The sequence below is a fragment of the Sitophilus oryzae genome, unplaced genomic scaffold, assembly GCF_002938485.1.
Source record: "Sitophilus oryzae breed Bouriz unplaced genomic scaffold, Soryzae_2.0 scaffold_1059_pilon_pilon, whole genome shotgun sequence".
Lineage (NCBI taxonomy): Eukaryota > Metazoa > Arthropoda > Insecta > Coleoptera > Curculionidae > Sitophilus > Sitophilus oryzae.
Genome location: NW_022145681.1, coordinates 3,820,471 through 3,833,078, shown reverse-complemented (window position 1 = coordinate 3,833,078; position 12,608 = coordinate 3,820,471).

Here is a 12,608-nt window from a genome sequence, read left to right as displayed (position 1 = left end):
AATCGATTTTTTCCAATGAAGACCGGATATATACAAATTCCTTTATAAGAAACTTAGGTTGCAACAAAAAAACTTGGAAAATATTAGTGTTATAATATTATATTCATAGAACATTTAAATTTCTAATATTGTTGTTTACAGTTCTCCTGTCCTCCTGCATTTTTTTTTTCTACAACAAGGGGCCGTCCTCTGTCGGAAACACTGCGACCTGTGAGGCCTATTGTGTTTGCCTAACCCATTCTCCTATCCCTGTGCCCTGCACTAACTTATGCAGGTCCTTGATAGGATGGGAGCATAGTTACCCCGGTTCTAGCCTCGCTTTCCTAAATGAAAAGTGTCGCTTGCGATTCAGAGCCTCGCAGTGACATATTATGTGCTCCGCTGTTTCAGGATCTTTATCGCAGCAAGTCTGCAGCAAAGACTTCCTTAATACAGGTTGAGCTTGTTCAGGCAACACTTGACAGCCATGTGTCCTGTCAAGAGGCCTGTTGTAATCTGCACTTTATTCCAGCTAAGCATTAGCAGTTCTTTTGCGGTTTTAGAGCTAGGTTCTTGGATAAAAGCCTTGCTGTGCCTGTGCCCCTGTCTGTTTCTCCATCCAGTGGACATTCTGCTTTTCCCTGATCCAGAGTTTCAGTGCACTACGGGCCATACATTTGGGTATTCCCAGTACTGGCATTGGACCAAGATAATCCTCCTGCATTACCAACTGCGGTGACAGTCTTTCTTGCATTTGCAAGAAATGTACCACAGTATTGGTGTCAAATTCAATGTGGCTGGCACTGGAACGAGAGCTTTTCATGTGCTTTTCCACTTTTTGATTTATTTTTTGCTCATTATATGTAGTTTGGTTGGATAACCAATCCTGCATTTGAAACTCTCAGTGAGTGTTATCGTGCAATGAAGCAATGTTATGTGCTATTTTTATAAAACGAAGATAAGTATTGCCTGTACCTTAAACCGTTCTGTGCAGTCTGATTTGTAAGTCATTTTTCATTGCAGTCCGATTAGAAATAAGTTTTCAACTTCAGAAATACCTTTCTAATTTGCTTAGAAATCTTTAAACGTTAATGACCGATTTCAAGTCATTTTTCTGTAAAATTTTAAAAAAGTTTAATTTCCTCTAGTTAAACATTACTAAAGTTGTGTTACACCCATTTATTGCATTTAGGTTATATTTATATTGCATCAAGGATTAATATATCTTTAAAACGGAATACCTAGTGACCAATTCAAATGATAAATTTTACATTTTTATTACTGACAATGCAAAGCTCAGACAGGTTGAATGATTTAAATATTTGGGGGCACGTATAACCAGAAAGGGACTGGACAAAACAGAAGTATCTGCTAGAATAGAACAAGGGCGAAAGATTATAGGAGCACTGAATGGCATCTTGTGGGACAAAAACATAAGACCAAACACAAAAGTACATATTGGAAGAGCCCTAGTGGAGTCCGTAGTAACTTATGGGTGTGAAGTTTGGACCTTAAAAGCTGAACAAAAGCGAGCTTTGAATGCACTGGAAATGGACTATTTGAGTATCGAAACTGGACAGAGTTAGGAACGTGGAAATCAGAGCCAAAATGGATGCCACACAGACAATAGTGGATAGAGTCGAACAGAGGGGCCTTAAGTGGTTTGGACACTTGCTACGCATGGAACACCAAAGATGGCCCTACCGTATCTACAGCTGGTCACCTCCTGGAAAAAGGAAAAGAGGACGGCCTAGAAGATCCTGGAATGAGGCCATCAGAAGGGCAATGGAGGACCGTAACTTGGAAGAGGAAGATGCTCTTGATCGTAACAGGTGGCGGTTAGGCGTGGGGATGCGACGTTAGTTGCGACAACCCTGGAGTATATTAATATATCATAAGGATTAATATAGTAAAAAAGGTATCATAGTGTTGGAGATACCTATTCTTTGTCTATTAGTTTTCGAAATAAGACATTCTTTATATCAGGGTTACACACTGAACACAGGCCGATAAAAATTACCAAAAGATAAATATTGTATTGGAATTATTTAATGGGGCCAACGTGTGCTTCTCGTAATAAGGAAATCGACATCCTCCTCAGTTTGATGTGATACAATCTTTGCCTTTTATGTGAGGCTGTAGGGACTATGGACTCAGTATCTTTCTATGCCCTTGGTGCATCCACAATCTTCTCAGAGTATCCATCAAAAATGACAAGAAGGAAAGAGAATAGGAACCAAGCTCGAATTGCAAAAATTCATTATCTGGACGTTTTACGATGGCAATTCGGTGGAAAAGTGTGGTTGGATTGTAATTATAGTTCTGTTTTCTATCTGTTTTGGAGTTGTTTACTATTGTAAGAGGTTTTAATTAATTTTTAATTTCATTTAAATTTGATAGTTTAAGAATTACCACCCATAATACGTTCTATACTTTTTCCTTGAAACAAATGAAAGTCTTTCATCTGCAATTCTACCTGTACCTGTGCCTGTACCTATATTAACACATTTTTTAAATATAATTTAATAGTTATTTATGGTACTAGTGTGTTATCTTACATATAACTCACGCTGGGAAATGTTTCTCAAGAGACTTATATGTTATAACACGCGAGTGCCATACAAAATTTTATCCAACAGCAGAACTATTTCATGTCCAATCTCTAAAGAATAATTGATGTAAAAGGATCTACTAGATCTACTTTCATTGTTACGAATTAATAAATTATCAGGGTGCGTTTATGTTACTATGCAATATAGATGTGCGTTTTGTTTTTTTGTAAATAATAAATGGCAGTGACATTAAGACGTCATTTAGATAAATCGCGATTTTTTAAAATAATGAATTATCAATCAGCAAGTCAGATTTTAAAGAAAAATGATTCAGGAAGATCTTCCGCAAGAAATTATTAACCAGGCAGAGGCGTCTACAGCACAAATACTGCCAGAAAAGCCTCGTGGCGTATATGATAAGGAATTCAAGCGTAACCACCGTAATAACAAGGCCGAACAGCTGTGACGTAAAAATCTCGTGACGTCACCAACTGGAGGCCTAACTCTATTTAGCAGCGTTGATAATAACCCGATAAAAGTTCAAATTGTGGATCTTTTTTCATTCAGCAGATATATTTCGAAGTTTTAAAATGTCTTTTTCCGAGTTTTTAAAAATATTATAGTATATAAAAATAGTTTTAATAGAATACGGAAAAAATCATACCAATCGATAAATGTTTATCTCTCACTTTTTGTCAATCAAATTTAATAAAGGAATATTTTAAGTTCACAATAGTGTATAATATGAGAAAAAAACAATAAAAAAATAGATATTTTTTATAGTATATATTATGTATTTCATCGATATTTTACGCCCCCTACTCAGGGGAGGCACGGCGGCGCCGCGCGGCGGCGCCTGTCGTAGCGGAGTGGTATTGCCGCAGTTGACAGTCATCGATTTATCGGTAGATGTGTGGACGTGGTAACACTAGTGTGCTATAACTTCAAAAACTTACGGGTGTATTATTATTTATTTTATATGCATGTATACATGTGAGTAATGTCTGTATAAGTAGTTGCTGTAGGATAAATTTTATTTTTTTATTATCGGAGGTGGTATAATTGTTGAAATGACTGTCTATATGACATTTAACGTAAAACTATAAAAACCATACTATAAAAAAATAAAATAATAAATAGAAGAAATCAGAACTACCCCAAAACTTTTCCCTAAGAGGTTTTTTTGAGTAAAATTTGCCTAGACTATAACGTATCTATAGACATTACTTAGATATTTTATTTGCCCCTATCCAAATACTACCTAATTAAAATAATAAGTAAAACAGAACAGAAGGAATTTCAAGTCGATCTTACAGAAGTATTTATCGCAATGAACATATTGCCACTGGTGCAGCTTGCGCTAAAAATTGAAAAATTGTTTTTAATGATGGTGCTACTTGAACAGCCACTATAACGTTTTGAATGTCATTTGCCATAATATATGAAACTGTATAGAGTACAACTGAAATGCATAAGAACTTGGAGAATTTGTAGAACAAAAATGTTAATATTTGAAAAAAATGTATAGGGGTCGATAAGTAATGACCCTGCTTTTAAAATATCTGGAATACTTTAAAATCTTCTATAATATAATGGTGGCAAATTGGTCATAAATCGTTACTATACATTTAACAAAAATATGTTGTATCATATCAGATATTATTTTATTTTATCTATTTTAGTTAAAATACGAATAAAAGTAATTATAAAATTATTGTGGATTTCTTTTAATACGTAAAGTATCACAGTAATATGATTTTTTTTTGGTTTAATACTAATAGATCCATATCTACGGTTTTTGTATATTTTTTTTTTATAAATTGAAATATACAGCAACAGTGCGTCGGGCATATGTAGCTGATATAATAAAAAACTTAGGAATTTTGTTTAAGTCCAAACCTGAAGTTGTACTAGGATGTATTTTAAGAAAATAATATAACTTCTACGGAGTGTCTTAACAAAGTGTGAGGGCATTGGCATGCTTTTTTAAATTGAACACCTTGTATATTATTGCATTTTCGGCTTCCTTTCTGATCACCTTTACATAATCCTAAGATAATATTATATGTTTTGACAGTTTCAGAGATAACAAATAAATAATAAATATATGTTTTTCAACCTTTAAAAAAATATACTAAAAATACAATAAATATCTTGAAATCAATAACTATGCACTTACTAGCGTTAGTTTACTTTGCTTTAAATATCGCAATCTTAAATCATTGAGGGTGTTTTTTTTAACAAAACACCTTGTATATTACTGTTTTGTTGGAGAATTAAAAAATTGCATCGACGCATCACTTCGATGAACCACGTCAAACTCACTATGCTTGTATATAGACGCATCGACGCATCAGTGCAGAATGAGGGGAGAAAATTGCAGTGAAGGGAGAAAACATCCATAAAGGGGAGGCCACCACGGTCTTTCTGCCGAGGAGCAAGGGGAAAGACACCACCTACCTGCTGAGCCTTATCCAGGGTCAGAACTTCAATGTAAGAACATCGTGTTGGCGAGTCATCAACTCGAGGGAGGAGGGTCATGGTCAGGTCCTCACAATAGGAATTGACCTCAAATCCAAGGAGGCAATAGAGAAAGAGGGACATATCCTCTATTATAGATACGGGACAATACCGGTATCAGGTCTAAGGAGAGACCAAGTTAAAGAGGTGGAGAAAATGGAGACAGATCCTCCAGCCTCCACCTCACGGGTTTCTCAGCCGGAGGCAAGCTCCCTGACTGTGAAGAGCGGCACGGAGGGCCAAACTCCAACCGTGGAAGGGTGTGTACCCTCGGAGGAAGAACTGTTGTCAGAGGAGGATGGGAAATACCCTGTCCCCTCTACAACAGAGGTATAATGGGTTATAGACTGTGTGATGACTCAAGGGAGAGGAGCACAATAGATCTTTAAGGTCCCAGTGATTAACCCCTCTTCTTACTCATTCTACATTTTTCTACATGGGGTTTAAGACTGACAGGTGAGAACCCATCTATTTTAACTATTCAAAGTTTTCACTCCAATCTATTTTTTACTAAGGTAAGTCAACTATATATTTTAAATTAAAGGTGTAGTTCCTTAAATAGAATGCTTGATGTTTATTTTGTTCAGTGGATTCGCCGCCGCTGTATAATTTCCAAAGTCATAATCTATACCGAATGATTATTGAATTTACGAACATTTTTAGCCTATTTAAAGCTTTTTTCAAATTTCTTTAATATTTTTTACTTTTAAGTAGGTATCGAAAAACTAATTAAAAGATTTTAATACACCAAGTTATTGAACGGTATATACTTACTTGGTTAATCTAAACTTCTTGTTGTCTATTTGTTCACTACTTCGTATGAAAGACCTTGTATTTTATGTCATAAATAAACATAGGTTTTAAGTTTGTGTTCTGATATATGCTATTATATCCAATGTTTATAAAATTTTCTGTTTAAATGATTATTTTCAGCTGCATCATCACAATATATTATTAATACTAATTCGCCAAATGAACAATGCACACAACACACACCTCGACCGTCTATAAGATGGTATGAAAGCTGGTCTTCACCATCCTCAACTGTTCCTAGGAAACCCTTGAAAAAAACACAGAACCCTAACGTACTATGAAGAAGAAAAACAATTCATTGTGAAATTATTTAAGACGCATCTTATTACAAATTTTTGTTAAGAATAGGTAAATATGTAACTTAATGATAAACGATTAATAGTAAAATAACACATGACAAACTAGAGTTTGATGATATAATTTCATCAACAAAAATTTACTATACCAACATTAAATTTGATTGATGTAGATATAATACAAAATAAGAACTACTATAAGTTACCACTGCATATATTAATAATAATTGTTAAATATGTATTTATTACATCCATCGACATATTTTAAATATAACAAATGAAGAAATTATGTAAATAAAAATAATTAATTCTAAAAGTATTAGTTCTCCTGTTCAATTTATACAATCATTAGATAACAACATACTTTTATATCTGTAACTGATTTTAATTAGAAAATCAAACATTTAGACGCATTAACATTAACATTTCTGCAACTATTAATAGAAAAGAACTAATGCAATTAATAATTCAATTGGTTATACAATTAAAGCAGCATAACAAAATTTCAAGGTTTCTAACGTAATTGCATCTCTAGCATGTGATTTACTAAATTCTATAGTTACATTCTGTTTAAAAATAAATAACGACCATTTGAGGTAAAATAATATTTTTTTTAAATTGTTTTAATAATTTTTTATGGCAGATTCAGGAGAATATTAATACGCAGAAAACATATTAATTTTTAAAAGCTGTTGGAATTTATCGTGTTAATCAACTTAAATGGTAGTTAATTATATACGATTTAATAATAATCTGCCTGCAAATTACTCACATGTATGTGAGTAGTACTTTTAATCTGATGCGCTTTTCAATTATCTTTAATATATACTATAAAGTTTCTTTATGAATAAAAAGGAACTGTTTGATAAGGGATCTAACGGATTTCAGTCGTTTAGAAGAAAATGTCAAAACAAGTAACGTAATAGCAAATAGTTGCGAGAAGATTATAGCTGATAACTGTATATAATAATTGATTTATGGTTAAAGTAAATGCTAAAGACGAATACTACAATCTTTTCTGTACGTAAAATACGTAAAATACAATTTTGTTGGTGTAGAAAAATAAACTAATAATGTTACAGTAAAAGCCGAAAATCAGTGAATGTTAATAGTTACCTACTATTAATAGTATACTATTCAACGAGCATATAATGGTGGCTGTTATTCACGTGGATGAAGTTTATGACACGAGCCGCAGGCGAGTGTCGTGAATCATGCTAGTGAATAACAGCCATTATATGCGAGTAGAATACTATACTTTATCCAGGACTATCAAAAAAATTTAGATAATATTAATATAAGTTTTTATTTTTAATGTCAAAAAAATATTGGACGAGTATAATGAGTAACATGGAAACAAAACATTGAAATTTTCTTTAACTAGGTAGCTAACTAATTAAAACAAAACCAAGCCGGTTTGGATCGACCACAGCTCTTGTTTGGAGTTTGGATCGAGATATCCGTGGAAGCGGTGAATAATGGAACCATTATTCACTAGTGAATAATGAATATTATTATTATTTCATAAACTCATGTATAATAATCAAATTATAGACGAGTCGTGGATAAAAGCTTACATTCGCAGATTTAATAAACAAATTTTACTAGTCAATGCTGGAATACACTGGAGCTTACTATGAATGCTTCACTTTGCTTCTTGGCTAGCTTCTAGCGACTAACCAACAGAGCCTATCGATAGAGCAACTGACTGAAAATTTGACATACAATTCGTACTAAAATTGAAAAAAAAATAATTTGTGTAGCTGCGTCTCTATTGGTAGTCAGTTACTCATTACTCGGTAACGGCTAGAAGACACCTTACAGCTATTAGTAAATATTACTGTCACTAGCAACTTCTAACAAATTTTAAAGAAGTTTTATTAACTTCTTTAAAATACACGACATTCACTGGTCCAGTTCTTAACTGTTAGTATTTTCGGGTGAAGTTTTTTTTACTTGAAATCATTTATAAAAAAACAACAAAACATCCAGTCTATAGAAGCTTCCCCAAACACAAAATCATAAAAATTTCTCTGCAGAAATGCATTATTCTCTTTTTTCCGACTTTAGTATAACTGAAATCAGTTGCATGAAAACGTTACATTCTAAACACTGTTTTTGTTTAGGTATATGAACGTAACTTATGAGATACTGTAATTTAGACATCAATATCGTACAGAGAAAAAAACGAAAATAAACAAAAATGAACCAACAAACTAAACCAAAACAAACTTAACCTTAGCAAAACTTTGTTGAGTCTTGATTATCTGCCGATGATGCTAACATGGTTAGCAAAACGCGCATCCAGTGTAAAAGTAAAAGTGTTTTGGTGTATTGTAGTGATTTAGTGTTTTATTTTGCTGTGTAACACCAAAAGTTCCAGCCCCCAACTGTAATACTGAACAACAAACAAAAAATGTAATATACAAAATACCATGCGAATGCGATAAATTTTATATTGGTGAAACATCTAGACCCTTAAACACAGGGCATGCACAGGGCATAGAATAGATTTTAACAAGCCAAAATTATAATGAAAGAAGAGATAAAGAGCCTCTAAAAGAAAAATAAAAGAGGCTTTTTAATACAATCTAATAAAAAAGCCATGTTAGCATCTATAGATGTTAGTAATGTATGGCAATCGCTTCTTTGATTTTGAAGAACATAACATAAATAAACATAACATACGTAAAAATTAAGAACAAATTAAAAATAGTCCTACAGAAAGTTTGAAGATGGTTTGAAGCATTTTGGTTTTACCTTATTAAGTAATTTTTACCAGGTAGTAATTGTTAATTTTGAAGCTTAACTTGATATAGGTAATGTCATTTTAACAGAACGTCAACGTTTTTGTAGACGTATCTGTTTTGAAAAAATAAAGTGTTCTGGAATAGTTGCATTTAAATATTTTAAATAGTTTTTTTTTATTTTTTTTTTATTTTTTTGCTTCCGACGACGCAAAGAGATAAACTTTCCGAAACGATAAGCATTTTCTTGTCCGTTAGGCAAATTTGTTTATTTGTAAGCCACTGCTGACAATTAGTCTCCATTGGATTAACGCAGCAGTGTTTACAAAAAATAACCATTTTATTTTGTAGGTTTTCTTGCAATACGAAATATCCTATATGGCGAAATACCCATATAGGATTCTTTTGGAGAGATGAATCCGCCACATAGGTATAGACATTTTTTTTATTAATTTAGTTGTAATAAAATGATTGTATAATACAGAAATAAAATATTCATGCGGTCTAAACTGAAGTTGTCATGAAGTCATGATTAATTTTATAAATTAATATTTCCTGGAACGAGTTTTGGTTTTACTAAACATTCATATGGCAATAATTTTGGACATATGTGTACGTGGCAGACAAATCGGTGACCATCTCTTAAACGTCCCAAAATTGAAACCGAAACCGACCACCGCCGACCATAAATCATAGCTGCTGCACCGCGCGCTCTTTCTCTCTCCCAAACCCGCACCATATTATAAAGTAATTAAGTTTTTCGAGTATAAAATAATATTCTCTGGTAATTGTCTTTTAGTTCGTTAATTTAAAAGCTAAACGTGCAATCTCGGTGGTTTTTTCTGGTCGGGCCGGCTGTCGGGCCTCATATATCATCTCGGTCGGCGGGATCCAGCAGGCGGCAGCGACACTCGCCGCTGCTCCTTGTTGTCTCAATACCGTTAAAATGTCAATAGCATCTACTGGAATAAGCGTCGTGACTGCCTGGAGAAACGAGTACTCCTTACGTAGAAGCTTGGTAAAAATAATTTTATTATCTTTATTTCCATAAAGTTATATTATTTCTATATTAGAAATAAATCTGTTTAGATAGAGGAGGGTAGCCTAAAACCGAGGGTTGTCTCATTTGGGTAAAAAATGTACATGTACTACCAAAATATAATTTTACTCTCAATTACTGCGAAGAAGACTGCCAATAGTTTAAGAACTAGCAAAGTTCTCGAGAAAGTATTTTTAGAAAGCTGGCTTTTTAATATATCTTTTTCTATGTTCTCTAGAACAGTGTGCGATAGACGTTGCGTTTACTACTGCGCAACATCTTTCAATGCGCAATAGTGAACCCAACGTCTATCGGCAGCCAGACGGCCTGCCCGCTGTTCCAGAGAGCATAATAAAATATATATATACGCTAGCTCTCGTACTACAATGTCTGCCATATAATTATAGTAGACTGCCGTAAGTCTGATGCCAAAGACTGCCAGCGACTGCCAAGAAAACGTACATGTAATTCTAACAGTGACCCACTGCCTTAAACGTACGACTTTGCACGAATGTTGAAAGAAATAACCAAATCGGACTAGGCATTATGATTCAAATATTTAGATCGATCTCCTCCGCCACTTATATATTTTTTTCAGGTTTTTGTTAGCATTATTTAACAGAAATGTAAATTTTTCAAAAGCGTTGTTTCATTTGCAAAAGTTTTATTCAAGGATCTAAGAAACCGGTTGCCGAAATCGTACCATTAGTCTTCCATTATAATACCTACCATCTGAAATAGATCAAATAATCGAAAATATTATTATTATCCGCTTTGACGACCACCAAAATCAGTTCAGTTTGCAGGTCATCTTGTACTTCAAATCAGCATCTTGTGCATTGTGAACATTCTTGTCCACAAACCAAATGCTACTTCTCCAAAATCCATTTGTTGAATTTGCTATATTTAGAACCTGCTACTTTCCTAAAACGTAATAGTACAAATTGAGCAACCATACAAAGGTTCTGTTTAGGTGACATTGTTGAAAATAACAAAATAAAATATTTAGCAGTTTTTTTTTGAAGTAAGGTGCTATTTAACCATGTGGAATGTAACGAAATATTCTCCAGTTTGAGAAAAAAATATACATCATCAATTACATTCCCTAAAGCCATACAAAATCATTTACCATAAATCAATAGAAATGTGAGAGCAGAAATACAAAGAATCTTTAATATGCAATTTTTTTTACAAGCAATCGTGCTATACTTAAAATATCTTTGGTGTTACTGAATTTCTTATTTTACTTTAATACGTTTTTTTTAGGTTTACTAAATACCGAAATATACCACAAGGTGTCCCGCCATTGCAATTGCACTATTCTATATAAGGGCGTCTTTCTTATATAATTGAGAGAGAGAAAGGTCAAGGAGAAAAACTTAATAAGCGCTAATTTCTTAATTTTAGGATTTTACAATATTATAGTAGGTCTAACTGGTCCCTACAGATTGTATAAACTTAGCAAGACAATAAGTTGCCTAGTAAAATTATAGAATACACGACAAGAACCTGATAAATACCAGCAGTCCAGTGCTCTCCTGTAAAATCAGTGAATTGGCGCTTATCATGTTTTTCTCCTGAACCCTTCAATTATAAACCAGATATCATCAAAATGTGAGGAATGTACTTACAGAAACATTTTATTGAAAAATAGAGTGATAATGTTGGACAAGAAAGACATCCTTATATAGAATAGTGTTTCAAATTATTTTGTGGGAGATTCCATATCTGCAAATCTCCTAGAGATATATTATAGTAGGAGGCAGGTGGCATAACAATGAAGACTGACTAATGACACATAGAAAATATTTCTCCTAAATAATTGAAATAAGCAAAGCACTAAAATATTAAAAAAAGAAACATACTGTCATGTAGACTAGCTTAGATTTTTGAGGGGACTATAATTTTCAGATCTATTGCGATCTTCTTCTGATCCCTAGGTTACATACTCACTATGCTTTTCAATAAATTTAAAAAAAAAATCTCATTCAACTGATCCCGCGATAAGCCCACGTTATATCCACTGCAATTTATAATTATAAAACAGAAATAACTAATACCGATCGAAAAGAATCTTAACAACGCCATAAATAAAAACGCGTTCAGCGATCACTCGGAAACACTATGTCTATGTCTCTGTCCTCGTTCCCTCTCTGTCTTCACTAGGAATCTCTCAAACCGAAGTCGATCTTGGACGATTACCTAATTAATGGCACCGAGAGACCATAAAATTGTAATCAGATAACTTTTAATCGAAAGAGAGAATTATCTGAAAAAAAATTGATTCCTTCTCACGGTCAATCGGTCAGCCGGTTATTATAGAAGATTTCTCTGAATGTTGTAATATTAGCCAAACACGTCCATAAATTGTGCACGTGTTTCAAAACTACTCGTTATTTTTTTCCATCGGTAGGTATCTATCGCTTAGAACGCGAAGGTAACAATAATTTTTAATTGATAGGACGGACGATATTATGTTGCTTGATAGCTTGTAACACGTTTTATTGCAGATATCGGGAAAACATTATCTGTTCTTTTTTCCTATCGCATTGATAATAGTAAGGAAACTTAATGTACGAGCTACTATTCTTTGAGTTTGAAAAATTCTCGGTAGAGATCAATCTGTTGCATCAAAATCAGGTTTTGCTTAGTTGATAGTGAA